This window comes from Bufo gargarizans, chromosome 1, assembly GCF_014858855.1.
Source record: "Bufo gargarizans isolate SCDJY-AF-19 chromosome 1, ASM1485885v1, whole genome shotgun sequence".
Lineage (NCBI taxonomy): Eukaryota > Metazoa > Chordata > Amphibia > Anura > Bufonidae > Bufo > Bufo gargarizans.
Window position 1 is genome coordinate 639,153,254 of NC_058080.1, and position 24,323 is coordinate 639,177,576.

At 41.2% G+C, this 24,323-nt stretch overlaps 1 protein-coding gene across 1 annotated transcript in view; it reads left to right on the forward strand.

The window, feature by feature from the left end:
• Nucleotides 1-24,323, forward strand: part of LOC122935592 (uncharacterized protein KIAA0825-like) — a 252,573-nt gene that overhangs the window by 30,150 nt on the left and 198,100 nt on the right. The gene's annotated exons all lie outside the window — the stretch shown is intronic.

Consider the following 24,323-nt stretch of genomic DNA (forward strand, 5'->3'; position numbering starts at 1 on the left):
GAATATGTAGAAGAGACTGGGAACAGATTTTCGGTCGAGACAACCTTAAATCTGATCGAGAGCATGCCCAGAAGGATTCAGGCAGTATTGAAAGCCAAAGGTTGATTTACAAAATACTAACAAAATAATAAAAATTTCAACTTAGAATTATAGGAGCAAAACAACAGTAACAATGCAGTTATATGACAAGAAGCTGCACAACTAATCGTATGCTAAATAGTTACAATTCCAATTAATGTATGAGATAGCCAAGATGATTGTCTATAAAATGATGGTAGTCTCATGGTCGTAGCGGTAGAGGACAGTGAGATATGGAGCCTAAAAGTAAAAATTTCAAAACATTGTTACCCTTTTGCTCATCACTGTAGCTGTTTCTGGAAATACCCCCCCTCCCCCCACCTGTAAGTAGACAATATAATGCAGTCACCTTTAATGCAGTTTAGACTGGAATTCACCTTTAAAGGGGTTGTTTCATGAAGCCATTATTGCAGATGGAGGAGAGTCCACCGCTCAGGAAACTCTTTGGTTAGCCATTGCAAAGAGCAAGTAATAAGCACTGCCCCCAGACTGTCGGTGTATTACGTGGTTATGACCCTTGGCATTTTCCTCTGGTCATCACTGCTGACCATGGGAGTTTCTTATGCCATCTTTAACAGTTGTTGTGGCAGCCGTGGGCCTACGTTCAGGACGCTAATATTCTGATTCTAGCATGATAAAAATCTCTATACACTGATCCTCAGGATAGGCCACCAATATTAAAATCTTATGAGTTCTAAACTAGGCTAATTACTTGTGGTCTACAAAGAGCAGAATAAATTTCCACATGTGCAATAGTTTATCTTATCTGCACTTTTCCATGTGTGAAATCAATGAATGATTATGTTACACAAATTAAAAGGTTAATGCCAAATTCACTCCAACATCTGTAGTTCACCCCCTTTTTCATAGTTCTTGCTGCAGTACAAGAAGGATGGCCAGTTGAAGGTACCAAGTATACTGCCAAGTATAGATGATGCCAGTTACTGCTTATGTAGTCACCCATAAGGTGTGTCACTTTTCACTGTGCTGATATAATGTGTCTCTACAAGGGGCATGTATCTTCTAGCGGCTGCATAACTGTAAGAATGATTTACCCTGTGGACTTTATCATGTTGTATTTTTTAACAATTTGGTTAATTGAATTAGGCTTTTTCCACTAATCAGCAGCAAAGACAGTGTGAAAACAAATCTATACCAGGTGATGTACATTAATTACAGTGATTAAACACACAATAATTGAAAGCTCGTCTATTCCGCCACTTCAATTCACTATTGACTAGTCATATATTAACAGCAGTTATATTATTGCATTTGCATGGATTAAGTGCATTTCCTCCATTCTTCTTAAGAAACAGTATTTGCCAGTTTGAGGATTGAGGTGTAGACCTATTATTATAGGGGTTGTGCCATGGAAAATATTCTACAGTTTTCAAACCAGCACCTGGATCTGAATACTTTTGTAATTGCATGTAATTAAAAATGTATTATAGCAACAGAGTTATTCAATAAAATCTATCTGTATAGCGCCACCTGCTGTTTGCGCTTTTTCTAATTTCTGTGACTGAAGCACATCCGCAGTTCTATCCATCAACTGCCACTGCAGCAGTAAGGACACACCTCTGAGAAAGGACCCCCCCCCCCTAAACTGATAGCTGGAAATAAATCTAGCAGAGCAATGGGATCAATGAGTCACGTTCACGCACACACAGGGGGGAAGGATAGGGACCACTGCCCTCCACCCTCACCCCTGGCCCTGCCTACTTGCCACACAAGTCCTGATGACAGGGGACAACTGGACGTCAGTCCCTAGCTTAAATACGTGCTGGGAGGACAGACAAGACAAACAACGGATAGTGAACGGACCGAGTCAATACCGAGAGAGCGACGAAGTACAAATGGAGAAAGCAGCGAATAGTCAGGAGAAGCCGAGGTCAAATACCAGGAGAGTAAATCAGTACCAGAGGAATGAACACGAACAGGTCAGGTCACAAGCCAAAGGTCAAGCCAAGAGGTCACGTCTAGAAGTAAGGAGCAAACAGTAGTGGGTCAAAAATGGGCACGGGTCAAAATCCAAACAGCACTGGGTACACAGTAAAAACTAGCCTTGGACAATAAATCACAGGCAACCTGTGGCTAGCAGGTTGCCTGTTTATATAGTGAAGAGTAGAGGTCATGTGACATGGCCAGCGCCACATGACCTCCCCCCTGTGTGTAGCCGAGCGCCGAGTTTGGGTGTAACTATGGGAACGGGGGCCGCCGGCCGCACAGAGAGGAAGCGTGCTGCCGGGTGCGATCTTCCCCCCCCCCGTTACCCCGGCAACCAGTACCCCCCCTTCCACGAGGGGCCTCTAGACCCAAGGAGCACGGTAGCGCCTTCCCTGGGTGTTCACGGTGGAATTTTTTTATCAAATTAGTCGCATGCATCCTATGCAGTGGTACCCAGGACCTCTCCTCAGGTCCGAAACCCTTCCAATGGACCAAGTACTGCAAAGTTCTGAACACTCCTGACGTCCATAATCTTAGAGATGACAAATTCGTCTTGGCCCTCTACCTCCACAGGAGAAGGAGGTCCTTGTGAAGGTACCACTGGTGAAATGTATCTTTTTAGCAGTGATTTGTGAAATACATCGTGGATGCGAAGGGAGTCAGGTAGTTTCAATCTAAAAGAGACGGGATTAATCATATCAATAATCTCATAGGGTCCAACGAAACGCGGCGCAAACATTCTGGAAACCCCTTTCAAGGAAAGATTCTTGGTGGACAGCCACACCTTGTCACCGACCTCAAAATAACTCCCTTGGAGCGTCTCTTATCAGCTTGCTCCCTCTGACTTTCCTGGGCCTTTTCCAGGTTTCTTTGAACATGGGCCCAGACTGTGCACAGTTCTGAAGTAAAACTATCTGCCTCCGGGTTCAGTGAGGATACTGAAGAACTTGAACTAAAACGAGGATGGAAGCCCAGGTTACAGAAAAATGGGGACACCCCTGTGGACGAGTTCACCCGATTGTTGATGGCGAACTCCGCCAACAGAAGGTATTTCACCCAGTGATGCTGATTGTCAGACACAGATAACATTTCAGAAATTGTTCAACTGCCTGATTCAACTGTTCTGTCTGCCCATTGGTCTCATGATGGAAGGCTGATGAAAAGGACAAAAAAAATTTGCACCTTAGATATAAGGCTTTCCAAAACGTTGAAACGAACTGCTCACCCCTGTCGGAAACAATATTTTCGAGGAATCCATGCAAACGTACAATGTGGTCAATAAACAATAGGGAGCTTAATCAGAGGGACGAAGTGCACCATTTTACTAAATCGGTCGACCACTACCCAAACCACTGACTTCCCCTCGGAGGTAGGCAAGTCTGTAATAAAATCCATGGAAATATGTGACCATGGTCTGCATGGAATGGGTTGGGGTCATAATTCACCAGCAGGACGCGTTCTCAGAGTTTTAGATCTGGCACATACCTCACAAGCAGACACATAAGAATGGACATCTCTAAATAACGTGGGCCACCAGAAAGACCTTGAGACAAGTTCCTTTGTGGCATTGATACCGGGATGACTGCATAAAACAGTCATGGCACTCACCCAAAAGCCGGAGACGGAAGTGCCCAGGGACGAATAACTTATCTGAGGGAGACCGTGCAGGAGCAAGATGTTGTGCTGAAGCGATTTCAGAAGAGAGGTCTGCAGATATTGATGCTAAAATAATATTAGTCGGAAGGATGGGTTCAGGAGGGGTGTCAGGAGGCTGGAAGGCACAAAAGCTTGGGGACAAGGCGACTGCCTTGACATTCTAACTTCCTGGCCTGAAAGTAATAGAAAAATTAAACTGAGTGAAAAACAGGGCCCACCTGGCTTAAGGTGTTTGGCGGCTTTAAGGAACACTAAATTCTTATGGTCCGTAAGAACCATGACACACTGTTTAGCCACTTCTAAAAAATGTCTCCACTCCTCAAACGCCCACTTAATGGCCAGTAGTTCGCGGTTCCCACTGTCATAATTCCTCTCCATGGGAGAGAATTTACGTGAAAAGAACGTTAATGAGGTTGGGAGACCCCTGAGAGAGAATAGCCCCCACCCCATCCTCAGATGCATCAACCTCTACTACAAAGGGTTCCTCTGGATCTGGCTGAATCAAGACTGGGGCATTCTGAAAACACATTTTAAGAGTCTCAAAAGCCTTAAGAGCCTCAGACGGCCAGTTAACAAGATCTGCCCCCTTTCTGGTTAGGTCGGTCAAAGTTTAGCGATAACAGAATTTTTTTTTATACACTTATGATAGTAATTAGAGAATCCTAAAAAGCGTTGTAATGCTTTTAGGGAGGATGGTCTGACCCAGTCTTGAATTGCCTGAATCTTCTTAGGATCCATTTTAAATGAGTATGGAGTAAGGACATACCCTAGATATAAAATCTCCTGTACTCCAAACACGCATTTCTCTAATTTGACTGATAACTGATTTTCCCAGAGGATCCCGAGTACCAGTCTGAGATGAGAGACATGGGACTCCCAATCAGACGAGAAAATCTGAATATTGTCCAGATACACGATCATAAATCTGCTGATAAACTCCCTGAAGAAATCGTTCATGAAATTCTGAAATACTGCCGGGGCATTGCTGAGTCCAAATGACATGACTAAATACTCAAAGTGCCCCTCTGGAGTGTTGAAGGCAGTTTTCCACTCATCCCCTTCCTTAATGCGTATCAGGTTATAAGCCCCCTCTCAAATCAAGTTTGGAAAACCAGGATGCTCCCAAAACCTGGCGGAACAAGTCAGGAATCAACAGGATAGAATATTGATTTCTGATGGTAATCTTGTTCAACCTTCTGTAGTCGATACAAGGTCTGAGACCACTGTCCTTGCACCCATAGGGGAGGTGGAGGATCGAATATGTCCCTTTTTGAGGCTCTCTCTAATATACTCCTTCATAGCTCTGCGCTCTGGACCGGATAGGTTGTAAATACGTCCCTTGGGAAATCTAGACCCTGCCACTAAATCTATAGCGCAGTCGTAGGGTCTATGGGGAGGAAGAGTCTCGAACATGGAAAAAACATCTTGGAACTCTTCAATGTACGGAGGGACTGAAATAGAAACCCCTGCCTGGACAAGGGTCAAACAGGAGTTACAATTGGGACCCCATTTTTCTAACTCACCCATGGTCCAGTTAATGACCGGGTTGTGTAGCTGAAGCCAAGGCATCCCTAAGACCACTTCTACGGGCAGGTTTTCGAGAATAAAAAACAAACACTTCTCTATGTGACACACCCCTACCCGACAGGGTTATTTCAGGAGTACAAAGCTTGACAGTTCCTCCCAGCAAGGGAGTGGAGTCAATAGCAACAATATAGAAAGGAGTGGACAAAACCAACATGGGTATTCCCACCTGTACTGCAAACTTAAGATCCATAAACCTAAAGGCAGAACCAGGATCAACGAAAGCTCTACCTGACCCCTTGAAGGTCTCAACGGCAACAGAAATGGGTAACAATAACTTTTTTCTTACCACCTCCGGAAGTACCTTGCCTTTAGCTCCCTCAAACTTGGACGCTCTTCCGGAAGGAGGAATTTTGGGACATTGACGAAGCCAATGTTCGGAGTCGCCGCAGTAGAAACAGGTGCCCCGTCGGTGACGTTTCTCTCTACGAGTCATACCGAGCTGCATAGGTTCGTCCATCTGTGCCTCCAACTTGAGTCCCGCCGGAACAGGTTCAGGTTTGAAAATACCCTGTGGAGAAAACTATAAATGTTTATTTTTCCCTCCTGATACTGCACAACATGTAAATCAGCTCCATTTAACTAATTAAAGCAAATAGGTAATTCGAAAATTACCTGTTATTTAAATCATGTTTTTGTGTTAAGCATTGTTTTTAGAATTTTTTGTGATTTTTTAAAATCAATTTTCCATGTCTTAAAATTCAGTTTCTTGCACTGGGCCTAAAATATGTTAAGTCTTCCTGTCTTTTGAGAGTGGCTACATGGGCTGTAGACATAATGGACAGGAGCTGACCCCATTGAGCCTCTTTTGGGACAATTTGCTATGCATGCTCAGTGACCTGTGCAGAGGTCAGGAGGGAGCTGATAAGCTGTGATATCACCAGTTGTGAATGGTGTATCCTGTGTTATCTATAAAGAGGTGTTACTTTTCATGATTATTCTGCCAGTGGTAATAATGATAATAGCTACTGAAAGGTTACCTCTACAGAACCAGAGATCATGACCTATTATTAAGCCTCGTGGCCACTGCAAAAATTGCAGGATTATATAAAAAAAATATATATATAGTAACAAGGAAAAAATGTTTAACATAAAACATGATTTAAACAATAGGTCATTTTCTGATGACACATTCCCATTAAGTTTTATGTTAAAGATATTTTAAAATAATTTTTGGTTATATAATTTTAATTTTCCATGTCACCATGTATATTTAAAAAAAATCATAATATCCTACAGTATTCATGCAGGCTAGTGAGCCTAGTCATATGCTGACACTTCTATGGAAATCAATTTTCAACAGTCATCCTATTATCATCACAGACAGGATTACAATGACACAACCTCTTTAAAGATAACACAGGATCCTACTTTTTCAATAGGTGATAGTCACAGATTACCTTCCCCCTCCCCTCACACAATGACATCTGCACATATTACAGATCATGTCCAGAACACTCAATGAACAGCTCTTGGCTTTTGTGCTCTATGGTCCATGTGGCTGCTGTAAAGCATATTTCTAAATACCATTTACAGCAGCTCATGCAAGTTACCCCCATAATTTTATACAGAAAGTAAAAAAAGTCTATCTGCAAACATTAAAAAAGAATTATGTTTTATTATGGTTTTGATTATAAAAAAAATAGGTGACACATTACCTTTAAAGGGTTTATCCCATTATTAATGTAAAAAATCAAACATACAGTAACATGACAATCTCTTTATAACTAAGCTAGAACCAGCCCTATACCTCCCACGGATCAAGGGATCTGCTCATCCATTGCTCCAACTGCTCTGATAGATTTATTTCAAACTGGAAGCTCACGGGGTGTATCCTTTCTCAGTAGGTGTGTCATTTCTAAGAAGACATGTCCTTTCTCAGGAGGTATCTCATTTTCCAGGAGGCATGTCCTTTATTCAACTGCTCTCACAATGTAACAGCCTCTAAAAGAAGATAGGGCTGGTGACAATTGAAGGCTGGAATTGAGCATGTGTGTCCAGCTAGGTGGACATAGAGATGAGGAAAATAACTAACAGCAGGTGGCGCTGTACAGATACTTGTTAATGAATAAGTCAGAGGCTATACAAAATTTTTAATTACATGCAACTACAAAAGTATTCAGATTCAAATGCTGGTTTGAAAAATGTAGAATATGTTTTGTAGTAGATTGCCTTGCTGTCCTTTCCTGTTGTAGCTTCCTCACCTATCATGTGACTGTGCCTTGTACTGAAGCTCAACCCCATTTTCTTGGTGCACACATGAACAGTGTTGTGTCAGGCTCCACTCTTTATGCTGGTCCTAGTGGTTATTTCCTGACCAAAAAAGATATTAGTGGCCAAACTGAGGATAGACTATCAGTGTGAAATACTATAGAGCAGGGATGGCCAACCTGCAGCCCTCCAGCTGTTGCAAAACAACAACTTCCAGTATGTCTGAACAGCCTACAGATATTAGGGCATGTGGGAATTGTAGTTTTGCAACAGCTGGAGCTCCGTAGGTTGAGCATCCCTGCTATAGAGCTTCATTCAAACTTGAAAAAATACATTCCACTTAAAGCAGATATACTGTATCTTTCCATAAGTTCACCACTGCTGGTACATCTTTCCATAAGTTCACCATTGCTGGTACGTCTTTCCGTAAGATCACCACTGCTGGTACATCTTTCCATAAGTTCACCACTGCTGGTACATCTTTCCACAAGTTCACCACTGCTGGTACGTCTTTCCACAAGTTCACCACCGCTGGTACGTCTTTCCATAAGTTCACCACTGCTGGTACATCTTTCCATAAGTTCACTATTGCTGGTACATCTTTCTATAAGTTCACCACTGCTGGCAAAGCAAGATACATGTTTTATTTCTTTTGAAGAAACTACAAATAATCAGACTTTGCTTTTTGAAATGTTGTACATCTACCCCTAAACGCTCAGTATTTCTGAAGGAAAAACGTATTTTGCTTAGTGGATTAAAGTTTGATAATCTTAACAGTTAAACTACTGAAAGTATCGAGAAATATAAACTACCATGGAAATGTTCTGTGATGTCGAGTATTAATATCATTGCCAAGCTATCTTAATATCTGCAGGGAGTCTCCTATTGCTGCCAACTGTTTTGTGGTAGCAATTTGCAAACCTAGTATGTCATCAGTTTAAGTTGCTCCTGGCAAGAACTCTTATGAATTTGATCTTTCCACAGCTGGAGATAAGTCATGATATCAGATCTAGTTGCAGTATAAAACTACTGGGTCCTATCCTTTCCTTCTTGTTGAAACCGCTATTTGCATATATGATTTGTTTATTCGAATATTGATGAAATCATGTTTTATAAGCCTTTTCCACTGGCATTCAACACCAGATAAGTTCTAACATGTATGATTTGGACCATTGGAAATATTTATAATATTGTAGAGGTTAATTGTACAGATTAATTTGCATGCCATTTATAACTTACATGTATACCAATATGATGTTCCACTATAAAGAGGCTCTGTCCAGGTCTGGGTTCTCTGTCACTTTGGTGGAAAAAAATAACACGGCATCCACCGTCATTCATGCCTCATTATAATTGATGGAGATAGAAGTAACGGGGTCCACCAGTCACTGTTTAAAGTAGTCATGACAGATCCATCATAGAGCCATAAAAATAATGGAAGCCCTGATGCTAATGTGAACACAACCAAAGAAAGTCATGGCTGACAGAATCTAAGGAGGCAAATGTATCTGTCCCAGCAGTTAAACCCTGAGCTTGTTTATGGTTTTAAAAGAAGCTTTAATGCAAACCAAGAAACAGAGGCTGTGTCTTAAGGAGGGTTTCGTTTACGTGCTCCAAGGAGCAGCCAATTATTGGTAAGGAAGCGTTCCTTCCTGATAACTTGCTGTTTGTTCAGTGGAGGTGAAGCATTGCATTTACATGCAGCGATCACCTCCACAGTATGAGGACTAATGATCACTATTGTGATCACTCATCTTCATACAGCTTTATTGTTTCTGGGCAGCAGATCACTGTTTAGACAACACAATCTGCTGCCCAGAAATGATAATTTACTTGTCTGCACGAACGGCAGTTTCAAGTTCAGATTATCGGGAATGAACGTTTGTAAAAACGCCATTACTGTAATTTGCTCCTCAATAACAGACTACAGGCTTCTACTCCTCTGAGATGGAGGATCCTGCCAGAACCACCGCCACAGATGTGAACCTGGCCTTATAGAGACAGTTGTTTCCATACAGCAATTCTGTTTCATAGCTAGGACAATATCTCCTGTGCGATTATCTCTATCTCCTCCTGAGTTCTCTCCCTCCCTGTGCATTGGCCTTTAGAGTCTGTCAGCAAATCAGTAAGCCTTAATTATTCCAGAAAACGAAGAGGCAGTAACCATCTATGTTTGACAAACGGCTACTTGTCAGACACAGCAACCCCGTTTTCCAGTCCTCCTTGTCTTTCTTGCTCAGCGTCCTATTCTGTTTGGTTTGATGCATCAGATCACCATGCTATTCTATGACTGTGCATCTGCAGGAAGGAGTTGGCTCACATCACATAAATTATTGCCCCCACAAGGATGGGTAGTTCTCACTGGAGACAAGCCATATTAATATTTAGTGTCCATTCCATTGAGTTTTCGGCTTACTATTTGAGTGCTTACAACTTTAGGTTGGAATTTTCTTTCTGAAGTGCATTTATAACAGGAGATCAACTTTCTTTTCACATCACTGAAGAACTTCCTCTCGTATGAAGAAAGGTCATTCACCTGTGATGCGTGAGCACGGTCTTCCAGCAGCAATGCTATTGAGCCATACGATTGAGTCAGAAATGAAGTTTCTCTGTTGATGATAAATATCCAAAAATCCTGTTTCACTGTGTAGAGATGTAGCAGAGGTTACTGATCTGGAGTTTCAGAACTGAATTTCTATTATGCCTCTATCATTCATTTAAAAATAAAGTCACACTCCCCTTTCCGATTCCGTGACATTCCCGTTTACTCGCCAAAGAGGTTTCCTGGCTAAGCCAATGATTGGCTGAGCAGGTATTTCCTGTTTGTGGAGAGGCACCAAGAAGTAGATACCAGTGGGGGGGAAAGGGGGCCATTGGAATGGGAGTGGTGGGGGATCGGTGGAATGAGAATTATTTTTCTTTGCCATTGTGAGACTTTTTCTAAATCATTTTATGACCTGGATAACAATCAGATAAAAACTATTGTAGGTAATGATTGTGGGAATTATTTCTTCTGATAAGAATACTCTAACACCATCCTAAATCTGCAGAGCTATAAAAAAAAAATATCTTAGTCCAATTTCCTCACATTGTAAATGACAGAATGTCAGTAAGACAAGAAAAGGTATTTAGGACAAAAGAGACATTTCTGTCCTCCAACAAGGAAAGATTGTACTGGAAAATCTCCAAAATAATAGATGGGGATGCTCTGTCTATAAAGTATGGTTTTGAGACTGTCACTCTACAAGGTGACACTATGCAGTATGTAATGGGGGATTAACTTTTATGAGAGACCTGAGATTGACGGGTTATGACAAAGCTGAATTCATGGTGCTTTAATAAGTCCTTTGTCTACCTTTTCATACATTGTGACTTGTCTGGGGAATGACATCTTGAGCTTGTGCGCTGTCTGTAAATCCAGAGCTGCTGAAGGGCTCTCCTTGTGTTGTCAGCAGTGGTTGTACTAGTAGGGTAAAGGCACTTGCAAGATATTTCAATATATTTCATGCTACATGTTTGGAAATGCTACAGTTGACAGAGAGAAACCCAGGAAAGCTTAGAAAAACAGTCTGGACAAGGTTCTGAAGAACTCATTAATCAATGACAGTCACAGGTGTGGAGATTTCTCCACAACAGCCAACCGACTGTGAAAGTCACATCCAGACTAGTATGCTTGTTCCTCATTTTACGTCAAACTGGAAATGTGGTCAAAGTCATTTAACTTTAACTGATCACAAAAGGTAATTTGAAAATATTATATTTTAGACCAACCCCCACCCCCGACACACACACACACACACATACACATAAACATAATTTGCCTAAAGGGCAGATACTGCAAAAAGAAGACAAGTCACTGATGGAGACCATAAACAACTACACCTATAACTCTCCTAAGGAAAAAGTTATGGTTTTCCTTCCTTTCTGGAACTCTTTGACTATGAATATTATAAGAAATTTGATATTGATTTGTAAGACTTTTCTTTAGTTTATTTTGTCAAATTAACTTTCTTCACGTGGCTCCCAACTGTTTGTTCCCACATATACATGGCATGTGTTTGTCATTCACTCCCAATGTAAAAAAGAAAACATGTGCAGCATAGCATACTTTTGTTTAGGCCTCCAGTTGTATTGGAAAGCATAGTTAATTAAAGGGAGTCTGTCTCCAAATCTGAGCCTTTTAGACCGCTCAGATCAGGATATAAACTCCTTTGCCCACATTACAATGGTACCTTTATTTGTTCTGTCCCTTGTCGAGATCTTGAAAAATAGGCTTTACTGCAGCAAGTGCCCAGGCCCCTTGTGATGTGCCCATAAAAACACATCTCCTTCACCCCTCTGGGCCGCCCCTATTTCCTATTATTACCTCTTCTTCTGCCTCCCAGATCTTGTGCCTGAGATCTTGTCTACTCAGCAAAATGCAAATGAGAATTGCTCTAACATGATATTGTTGGGTATGTCTTATAACCCTTGTTTGTCCTCATTGTGGTAAGTAATACCTCCTTTATTAAATGTTCAGAAATTAATCAAAACTTATCTGGATTGCAAAGGGCATACAGTGTATAACATAAAAGCAGCTGCTATGAGGTCTTTGAAGATGGTGACCCAGCAATTGTTTGAAGGTGCCTTGGAGATTGATCAAGTACCTAAACCACTTCAGCACTGGTCAATAAATTAAAGGGGTTGTACAGGATTTTTATATTCATGACTTGTCCTCAGTAGAGGTCATCAATGTCGGATTGGTCAGGGTTCAATTCCTAGCACCGCCACCATTTATCTATTTGAGGAGGCTGTGGCACTTCGGTGAGCACTACTGCCTCCTCACAGCTTACCAAGCACAGCAACGTACATTGTATATGGCTGTGTTTGGTGTTGCAGCCCAGGCCCATTCAATTAATTAGGACTGAGCTGCACCTTGGCCATGTGACCAATTAACGCAATGTCATTGGCGTAGGAAGAGGCCGCAGCGCTCACCTGCTTAAAAACCTGCTCAGCAGCGGATCAGAGGGGGTGCTGGGTGTCGGACCCCACTGATCATATACTGATGACATCCTGAGGATAGGCAATCAATATAAAAAATTCTCGATAACCATTTTAAGTTGGTCAATAAATTAAGCCATGTTAATGATTAGAATCAATGTAATTAAAGAGAAGTGATGTCAGCCTTTACTAAAAAAAAAGTTGAGGAACATTTAAGGTTGAGGGTTGCAGCTAATAGATCCCAACCAATGTCACCTTCTGAAAAGTCTCAATGACTTTTAAGAAGTACTATGTAAGTGGAATTGCCCTTTTAGAGAGTACAATATTTTGAACATTGTATGCTTCCGCTCTAGTTGCTGAAGGTGTAAGTTAAGGATGGGTAACCTAGGCATAGATACTAAGTATAGTGAAAGAGGCGAACTCCTTTTCATGTAGGCAGCACTCTTTTCTCTTAAATATATTGTATGTTTTGAGACATATTGTTTTCCCCTTTAAATCCTGAAGTTTACAGAGCATGGTTAGAATGGATATGTCTGACACGTTATGTGTGGGTAGAATGTGTCCTAAGTGTGTATTAAACTCAGATAAAGTCGACTAACTCAAATTAAATTTAGGCAAACTCACAGCATTAGAGAGCTAATCAAATTAGCAATAAAAGAAGCATAATGATTTCTCTGGTGATAATTATTTGGGCAATTTAACAGTAGACTGGAAATATCGAAGAGCATAATTATCTACTATTCAGATAAACCTGTTGCTTATAAAATGGACTGCTATATTACAAAATTATTTTTCTAAACAATATGGTTATGATACGGTAAATGTTTAAATGTAGAAGGCCCCTATCTGTGGACTATGAAACTCTTTCCATTTTTGGCCACTGCATCTATAGGGTACAAGTGGTGGTGCCGATATGATTTGCCCAAGTCACTGTACAGTCCCTGGATGGATGCTCTTTGACGCATTCGCAGACCAGTAAATGAACATGTTAAGCACAAGCACAGAAAAGGATCCAGCGAGGGACAGCACAGAAAGCGGGGACATGGGTGAATCATGTCATTGCCATCTTGTGCCCACCCCTACAATGTCTTCAGAATCATGATACTGCCAGGTCTCAAACCACTTTGAATCACCCTCACCAAGAACCCTAACTTCTCCCTCAGTACCCAAACTGCCCTGCCTTCCTTCCCATATTATGGCAGGTACACCGCTGCTAAACAGGTACGTTAATTGACATCACTGAGAAAACCACAAGCTGCATAAAAATTGTATGTCTTGTCAAAAAAACTAAAGAGTACTATGCAAATTGTCAGTACAAATTTGATCAAAGGATCCCATCCTCATTTGTAAAGAACAGAAATAGAAACTCCAGCAATGTAGATGCAAGATCGCGAGTCTGTATAAATCAGGTGTTACGTTTTGGCCTCACAGGGCCTTTATGAAACTACAGCAAAACATAGAATAAACATAACGGAAATCAATATGGAAACACCATGACAGTAGTATACAAAAAAGTGTGTACCCAATAACATCGGATGATTGACAGACATCTCAGTCCCGTGACAGGTGTCTGTGTGACAGTCTTGTTCATGACTCCGGTGAGATGGTGGCACAGTGGGCTGAATATATGTAGAAGTGATGAGGAGCAGAACCTCATGAATAATGTAGGCTGCATTAGTTAAGCGGTGGAACGGTAGACCATTGCTCTTATTGCACCTAAGCTCTTCTCCTTTCTGTGGCCAGCCTCCCCCTGCTTTGATTGCCAGGACTAAGAGCTTTTGTGCAACAAGAGCAATGGTGATGCCCTAATTGCACCAAAGACCTAATTTGTACATTACGAGAAAGTATCATAATCTGGGAACAAAGTCTTGGATCAACAAAAGAAAAACTGCATTTTTTTTTCAGGTGAACCACAGCTATGTGTCTATGCAAACAGTTTAATAGGGAGGTCGCTGGAGACAGATTCCCTTTAAGCTTTATAGTGAAAATATATTATTCAGTATAATTTAATCCCTCACCATTTTCAAGCTCTCTGTTTGCTGTCAGTGTGTGGGAAAAAAATATTGCTTTCATCCAGATGCTAAAAACTTGTATTGTCCTACCCATGAGGGTGCACGGCTAAAAAATTGCTGCAATTATTGCATTAAAGGAGCTGTCAAATTGCTGCTTTTAATTGTTGGAGATGTGGATTTTAAGTTATGGTTCATGTAGTTATGTGTAGCTTGACTCTTGAAAGGAGTATATGACTTAGGCCCCATTCACACGACAATATCTATTTTGCTGTCTGCAAATTTCAGATCAGCAAAACACAGAATAAGGCCACGTGTGTCCCGTATTTTGCGATCCAGCACATTTTTAGAAATGCCTATATTACATCTTTTTTTGAGGGGGTGTGGAACCGTCATACGGATGAAGATAACACACATTGTTCTGTCCACATCTTTTGTTGCTCCATTGAAATGAATGGGTCCACATCCCATCCGATGTTGTGAAATGATAGGCTTTACAAAAACGTCTGTACTCTACAATGAATAGTGCCACATGCATGGTCTACAGATTGGGCGATATGTTGGTTGTCTGGGAAGTGGAACCAGCACCTGTCAGACATTTATGGCATATACTTTTATATGTGTGATAACCATACATAATTTTTCTGTTTTTGATATGTATCTTGACTAGTATTGATTGCGCACCAAAGTACTCTGGTGCTCGAGTAGAACACTTTGCGATGTTTGGGTGCTCCACAGAGTGAGGGAATCCCCCAGTGTGAGTCCGCAGCTTAGGAGTCCCTGCTCTGACTCCATATATAGCTATGTCCATATATGGAGTCAGTGCTTGGGGACACCCAATGTATTTAAATCTAATTTAGCCTCTATTTCTGAAAAGTTTCTGCCGGGATTTGAGCTTACAACCTTATAGATTAGAGGCAAGGACTTTAACCACTCAGCTATAAAGCTGAATAATAAACTATGTCAGAAAAACCTTATAGCAGTTTGTCATGTAGTAAGTATTCCTATACAGCAGAAGTATAATTTCATATTTCAGTGCAGGTTAACATGTAGCTGTATATCGTAGTGGTTAAAGTTCTTGGCTCTAATGTAGAAGGTTGTGAGTTCAAATCCCGGCAGAAACGTTTCAGAAATAGAGGCTAAATTAAATTTATATATTTTATATTTTTTTCAGCAATTGTAAAAAATGTATGGCATTAACTAAATGTGTAATTACTAAAAAATAAATAAATATATATATATATATATATATATATATATAATATCATACTTCTGATATATATGAAGGCATAATATGTGGGAAACTACTACTGATGTTTTTAGCCATAATATATTTGCATATATTATAATATATTATATATTCTAAATATATAATAATATATGTAAATATATTATGGCTAAAAACACACACATATATATATATATATATATATATATATACAGTACAGAACAAAAGTTTGGACACACCTTCTCATTCAAAGAGTTTTCTTTATTTTCATGACTATGAAAATTGTAGAGTCACGCTGAAGGCATCAAAACTATGAATTGACACATGTGGAATTATATACATAACAAAAAAGTGTGAAACAACTGAAAATATGTCATTTTCTAGGTTCTTCAAAGTAGCCACCTTTTGCTTTGATTACTGCTTTGCATACTCTTGGCATTCTCTTGATGAGCTTCAAGAGGTAGTCACCTGAAATGGTCTTCCAACAGTCTTGAAGGAGTTCCCAGAGATGCTTATCACTTGTTGACCCTTTTGCCTTCACTCTGCGGTCCAGCTCACCCCAAACCATCTCGATTGGGTTCAGGTCCGGTGACTGTGGAGGCCAGGTCATCTGGCGCAGCACCCCATCACTCTCCTTCATGGTCAAATAGCCCTTACACAGCCTGGAGGTGTGTTTGGGGTCATTGTCCTGTTGAAAAATAAATGATGGTCCAACTAAACGCAAACCGAATGGAATAGCATGCCGCTGCAAGATGCTGTGGTAGCCATGCTGGTTCAGTATGCCTTCAATTTTGAATAAATCCCCAACAGTGTCACCAGCGAAGCACCGCCACACACCATCACACCTCCTCCTCCATGCTTTACGGTGGGAACCAGGCATGTAGAGTCCATCCGTTCACCTTTTCTGCGTCGCACAAAGACACGGTCGTTGGAACCAAAAATCTCAAATTTGGACTCATCAGACCAAAGCACAGATTTCCACTGGTCTAATGTCCATTCCTTGTGTTCTTTAGCCCAAACAAGTCTCTTCTGCTTGTTGCCTGTCCCTAGCAGTGGTTTCCTAGCAGATATTCTACCATGAAGGCCTGATTTACACAGTCTCCTCTTAACAGTTGTTCTAGAGATGTGTCTGCTGCTAGAACTCTGTGTGGCATTGACCTGGTCTCTAATCTGAACTGCTGTTAACCTGCGATTTCTGAGGCTGGTGACTCGGGTCAACTTATCCTCCGCAGCAGAGGTGACTCTTGGTCTTCCTTTCCTGGAGCGGTCCGCATGTGAGCCAGTTTCTTTGTAGCTCTTGATGGTTTTTGTGACTGCACTTGGGGACAGTTTCAAAGTTTTCCCGATTTTTCGGACTGACAGACCTTCATTTCTTAAAGTAATGATGGCCACTCGTTTTTCTTTACTTAGCTGCTTTTTTATTGTCATAATACAAATTCTAACAGTCTATTCAGTAGGACTATCAGCTGTGTATCCACCTGACTTCTCCACAACGCAACTGATGGTCCCAACCCCATTTATAAGGCAAGAAATCCCACTTATTAAACCTTAAGTGGAGCGTGTGGACTGCTGGGGGCGTCTCACACGCACCTCTCCAGACGAGCAGTGAAACTCTCCTAGCCTTCCCGGCTCAGACTTGATAAAGGGGACTTTAGCACCCCAAAAGGCGTTGTCTTACGAATAAATGGAACATTACTGAAACTAAAACACTGTCTTTGATCGGTTGTTTCGTGCGCCCCCAGCAGTCCACACGCTCCACTTAAGGTTCGGCGTACTTCTCTTCATTTCCATTACCCTAGTGGCAGGGTGGCTCTTGCCCAAGGCGTTAGGACGAATCTTGGCTGCACCAACCATCTCTTATTTACACTCGATCTCCATTGCAGTTGCATCCAATTAATGCAACCGCAATAGGTGAGCAAACCATTTATTTTATTAGAAATTTGTTTTGTTGGATTTACTTACCCTATGAGCGCCTTCTCTATCCCATTGGCCATTATCTACTTATTAAACCTGACAGGGCACACCTGTGAAGTGAAAACCATTTCAGGTGACTACCTCTTGAAGCTCATCAAGAGAATGCCAAGAGTGTGCAAAGCAGTAATCAAAGCAAAAGGTGGCTACTTTGAAGAACCTAGAATATGACATATTTTCAGTTGTTTCACACTTTTTTGTTATGTATATAATTCCACATGTGTTAATTCATAGTTTTGATGCCTTCAGTGTGAATCTACAATTTTCATAGTCATGAAAATAAAGAAAACTCTTTGAATGAGAAGGTGTGTCCAAACTTTTGGTCTGTACTGTATATATATTTAAATTAAATTTAGCCTCTATTTCTGAAAAGTTCCTTCTGGGATTTGAACTCACAACCTTCTACATTGCAGTGAAATATTAAATTATGCTTCTGCTGTATAGGAATACTTTACTTAGCTGCTTTTTTATTGTCATAATACAAATTCTAACAGTCTATTCAGTAGGACTATCAGCTGTGTATCCACCTGACTTCTCCACAACGCAACTGATGTTCCCAACCCCATTTATAAGGCAAGAAATCCCACTTATTAAACCTTAAGTGGAGCGTGTGGACTGCTGGGGGCGTCTCACACGTGCCTCTCCAGACGAGCAGTGAAACTCTCCTAGCCTTCCCGGCTCAGACTTGATAAAGGGGACTTTAGAACCCCAAAACGCGTTGTCTTACGAATAAATGGAACATTACTGAAACTAAAACACTGTCTTTGATCGGTTGTTTCGTGCGCCCCCAGCAGTCCACATGCTCCACTTAAGATTCGGCGTACTTCTCTTCATTTCCATTACCCTAGTGGCAGGGTGGCTCTTGCCCAACGCGTTAGGAAGAATCTTGGCTACACCAACCATCTCTTATTTAGACTCAATCTTCATTGCAGTTGCATCCAATTGATGCAACCGCAATAGGTGAGCAAACCATTTATTTTATTAGAAATTTGTTTTGTTGAATTTACTTACCCTATGAGCGCCTTCTCTATCCCATTGGCCATTATCTACTTATTAAACCTGACAGGGCACACCTGTGAAGTGAAAACCATTTCAGGTGACTACCTCTTGAAGCTCATCAAGAGAATGCCAAGAGTGTGCAAAGCAGTAATCAAAGCAAAAGGTGGCTACTGTGAAGAACCTAGAATATGACATATTTTCAGTTGTTTCACACTTTTTTGTTATGTATATAATTCCACATGTGTTAATTCATAGTTTTGATGTCTTCGGTGTGAATCTACAATTTTCATAGTCATGAAAATAAAGAAAACTCTTTGAATGAGAAGGTGTGTCCAAACTTTTGGTCTGTACTGTATATATATTTAAATTAAATTTAGCCTCTATTTCTGAAAAGTTTCTTCTGGGATTTGAACTCACAACCTTCTACATTGCAGTGAAATATGAAATTATGCTTCTGCTGTATAGGAATACTTACTACATGACAAACTACTATGAGTTTTTTCTGACACAGTTTATTATTCAGCTTTGTAGCTGAGTGGTTAAAGTTCTTGCCTAAAGTTCTAATGTAGAAGGTTGTGAGTTCAAATCCCGGCAGAAACTTTTCAAAAAGAGAGGCTACATTTTATTTAAATACACTGACTGGAGCATCGCCCTCAAGCACATGAGGTATTCGGCCGAACACTGAGATGTGCCAAGCATCGCGATGCTCGAGCCGAACTGGTGTTCTGCTCAACCCTAATTTTGACCACTGACATTATATACTGGACAAATAGATACTGTAGGTCTTTTATTGGTTGGTAGTATCTATCCCTTGTCAGAGACATATAGGGCTGATATGGGATCGAACCTATCGGGATCGGCCATTCCGTCTTTGTAGGCAGGGACATCAGCATGTAGGGCAAGTCTGAGGGCAAGATAGTTTTTCTTTTCCTCAGCCTACCAGTCAAAAGTGTTTCATTGGCACATTTTGGGTTATTTTTAATACTATCATTAAAGTTTACGTTTTACACTGGTGAAGGTGCTTTGTGAAGATATATATTTTATTTACACTATTGACTGACTTGAATTAATGATATCCTTATTGATCAGAACTGTGATTTATTTTCCATTCATATAGCTATATGAGGGCTTATATTTAGCAGGACAGGTTGTATTTTTCAATGTCACCATTTAGTTTACCATGTCTTGTATTGAAAACAGGAAAATAATTCTTTGTGGGGTGAAACTGAAAAAACAACAACACAATTCTGCTAAAGATTTTGGGGTTTTGATATCAAGGTGTTCACTGTGCGCTAAAAATGAGAGGACGTCCTTATTCTACTTTATTTTTATTTTGTTTTACTACTTAAAAAAATTTGGGGGAAAAAAATCTAAAAATTATATATTTCTGTATGTATACATGGCTACATAAATGAGTGTTTGTAATTTGCAGGGTGAACTGTAATTTGTATTGGTACCATTTTTGGGGTTCGTATGGCTTTTTGATAATTTCTTTTATTTCATTGGTGGGACAAGGTGGCTAAAATTTTTTTTTAGGAATTGTGGATTTTTGCTTTATATCCTGCTATGGTGTTCACTGCACAGGGAAAATATGTTAATAGTTTGGGCATTTCGGATGTGGCGATACCTATTATATTTTTTCTTGTTACATGTAAATCGGGATTAGTTGGTGATTTTAATTTTTTATATTTTTGTTTGTTTTTTTGTTTTTTTTACTTTTTACTCAGTAAATTTTAGTTGCATTAGGGGACTTGCACATGTGATCTTCTGATTATTTGTCCCACAGACTACTGTAGAATATTATTGCGATCTAAGGGATTCTGGGACACTGTCCACTGAGCCGTGCCTCGTGCGCGGCTTTACAGGCAGTTAACCATGACAATCCTGGGAACCTTCAGAAGGAACAAGCCTGTCATGGAAACCTATTGGAGCACTGCTCAGATCGCAAGGCAGAGGAAGCTCCCTCCCCCTACCTAACCCCACAGATGTCAGTATTGACAGTGGCGTCTGAAGGGTTAACTGATTGGATTTCGGTGCTATCACTGATCTTGGCCAGCACCCACAGTGCATATAGCAAGCTCAGTGTGTGAGGTGGCTCCGTAAATTTCTTAATCATAATCGCAGACTTGTACGTGATTATGTGTGAAGGGGTTAAAGATGAAATTGCTATTATAATGCAGTGGAAGAAAAGTCTAGTAAAACAGTTTACTTTTGGAATTATTGAAGGGTACTATTTCATGCTCTTTCAGGAGCAGGATGTGCATTCAGGTTGCAGGAGTGGTGTACGCCGCACACAAGTAGGGATGAGCGAATTTGTGTTTTTAAGTTCAGCGTACAAGGTTCAGGTTATCTAAGAATTTCGTTATGGATTCCGCTACCATGGACCATAGGTTATCCGTGGCCCGTGGTAGCGGAATCCATAATGGAATTCTTAGATAACCCGAACCTTGTACGCCAAACTCGAAAACACAATTTCACTCATCCCTACACGCAACAACTATAAAGGAATCAGGTGTTGCTTCAAGGGGTTTCAAACTTTGCTGGATGAAATTCGTAAGTTCTTCCTTGGTATTATGACTGCCTAATAGAGAGATGTAGGAGGAACTGGGCAACTTGGAGGAAAATGCAACTTAACAGCACATATGTAATGATTAAATCATCTAAGCGAGTGTCAGAACGGCTGCGTTAATAAACAAATATCATATTTTTTTGACTAGTCATGAATATACAGTTTCTCCATCTGCCGACAGCTTTGAAGTAATGTTGGTACGAGGCATCACAGTGAGAGGTCCTGTGTGAAGCAGATGTGGATTTTTTCTCTAATGCCTGTTGTCTTATTAAGACCCTATTTGGACTATTTTAGATGTCTGCGCTGGTAAACAGAAAACGACTTCATCAGGAAGCTTATTGTTACCACAGTTACTTCTTCTAGTAATAATCTAGTAACAATTCTTCTAGTGGAATCTATTCTATAAACTTCATCCTGTCAGGTCTCATGCAAAAATTACAGTATTACACATCCGTAATAAGGTATGCATGGAAAGTCCTTGGAGAAAGCAGTCGTGTACAGATGCATCATCCGTGAGAATATATAGTATTAGTAACAAACCGTACCTTCAAACTCTCTGCGGCCACCCTTTTTACATCAATTAACCCCAGACTGTTTTGGGCGTTAATGAGCAGGCGATTTTTTTTTTTTTTCGTTACCTTCCAAGAGCTGTAACTTTTTTATTTTTTCGTCTATTAGTCATATGATGGCTTGTTTTTTGGCGGGATAAGTTGTAGTTTTTAATGGTGCCAGTTTGAGGTACACATAGCTTACTGATTAACTTTTATTAATTCTTTCTGGGAGGGATATGAGGAATATCAGCGGTCATTTTTCAGCATAAATAACATAATAACTTTATTCTCTGGGTTAGTAATTTCAGCAATACCAAATACATATAGGGGGTCATTTATTAAAGGGGTTATTTGGTATCTAAAATATCCCCCCCCAGTGCCCGGGCCCCTTGTATGGATTATACTTACCTGCTCCCCGGCAGCCACGTCGCTCCGGATCTCTGCGCTGATCAAAACATCCAGCGACGGGGGAGCTGCCAATACCAGGCCGCAACGGTGACAAGCCTCCTTGAGGCTGTTGGCGGCTCCCCCCGTTTTAAGTGCCGGTCTTTATAAACCCCGTGCGCTCGCGGTGGATCTACCAAAGTTATAAAGAGGCGTCGGCCGCTACATAACTTCACCACATCCACCGCTGGCTTAAATGTAAACCAGCTTCCTAGTTGGCCTTAATTTAGACTATTTTCTATGCCTAAAACAGACGTAAAAAATTATAAATGAGACGGGCCTGCCAGCCCATCCAGTTCCCCGCCCACGTTATGCCCCTATCTTTAGACCTGGCGTGAGCGAGGAAAAGTTGCAGATTGCGGCAGATATACACCAGAAAACTGATAAATGACCCCCAAACTTTTTTTATGTTTTACTACTTTTGCACAATTAAAAAAATTAAATAAAAAATGTTTTTGCATCACTGCATCCCAAGACCCATAGTATTTAATTTTTATTTCTATTGAGCTGTGTGAGGGCTTAACCAAATATTTGTAGATTTTATTTTTTCAATTGAAAATATTTTTTTTATATTTTTTACCCTCCCCCTTTTTATCAATTTAATAGTGCCACAAAGGGACTATAATAGGCAATCTTTTGATTGCTTCTAAAATGCATTGCATTATTCCTGTAGTGCAATGTATTTTAATGTGAGTGCTATACTGACATTCACCAGCGGGCTGCGCCAGAGAGGTAGGCCTGGGGCCTTCACTAGGCCCTGGTCTACCTGCACTGAGATCAGCACCCCGCAATCTTATTTGTGAGGTGCCGATGGCAGAGGGCGTCCATGGTATTGCCCCCGGCATGTAAGGGGTTAAACGGCCTGGATCAGCGCTCCTGACAATCCAGTTCGTTACAGCTGTGCCCCGCCCTACACTGCACTCGAGACCCGTGCAACTCTTAGGCTGGGTTCACACTTGAGCGTTGCGCAAACGTTTTTGACGCGCATTTTTATGCGCGTTTTTGTAATAGTAAACGCGCGTTTGACGCGCGTTTGTGTGATATACTACAGTGTCCTATGGCCACAAACGCCCCAAAAGTCGCTCATGTACTTTTTGGAGCGTCGGGCGTTTTACAGCGCGATCGTACGCGCTGTAAAACGCCCAAGTGTGAACCATTCCCATAGGGAATCATTGGTTTCTCCTTGTTGAGCGTTTTACAGCGCGTAGGAACGCGCTGTAAAACTCTCAGGTGTGAACCCAGCCTAAGGCTGGGTTCACACCTAAGCGTTTTACAGCGCGTTCCTACGCGCTGCAAAACGCTCAACACATGAAAATCAATGCTTCCCTATGGCCCTGGTTCACACTTGAGCGTTTTCCAGCGCGTTTGAACGCGCCGAAAAACGCCCTACGCTCAAAAAAGTACTTGCGCGACTTTGAGGCGCTTTGTTGCGCGTTCGCGCCCATAGGATTGCATAGGAACGCGCAAATATGTTCGTTTGCGCGTTTTTGACCAGAAAAACGCGCGGCCGAAGGCGCGTTTGGCACATAGCAACAGTCATAAAAGGCCACACCCTAGAGATCTGCAGGTGTCTAGCCTGGCCAAGATGGAGGAAGCAGGCTGTGATAGTGAGACACTGATCAGGCTTGTGCAGGCCAAACGCTGCCTATATGACATCCAAGATGCCAAGTACAAGAATCGGAGAAGCAGGCAGCAGGCATGGGAGGATATTGGAGCAAGCATTTGGCCACAGTGGAAGACATTCTCAAAAGCTGTGAAAGAAAGCAAAGGTATTTACATGTGTGTTCTGAGTGTAAAAAAAAAAAAAGCCTTGTGCGCACTGGTGTAAAATCTCTATGTAATAGTCCAGCCCAGCTCGACCTGCGGCCCTCCAGCTGTTGTCCAACTACAACTCCCAATATGCTGTGCTGCATTTTACTTGCTGTAGCCTGTTTAAGCATGCATGGAGTTTTGCAGTTTTGCTTCAGCTGGAGGGCCGCAGCTTCACCATCACCCACATTCTTGCACAATGTAGTCGGCCAGTATGCTCAATTTGCACTTGTTCCAATCTGGAAATCTCTTTTACCTTCAAATGTTGGCCTACATTAGTGGTGCGG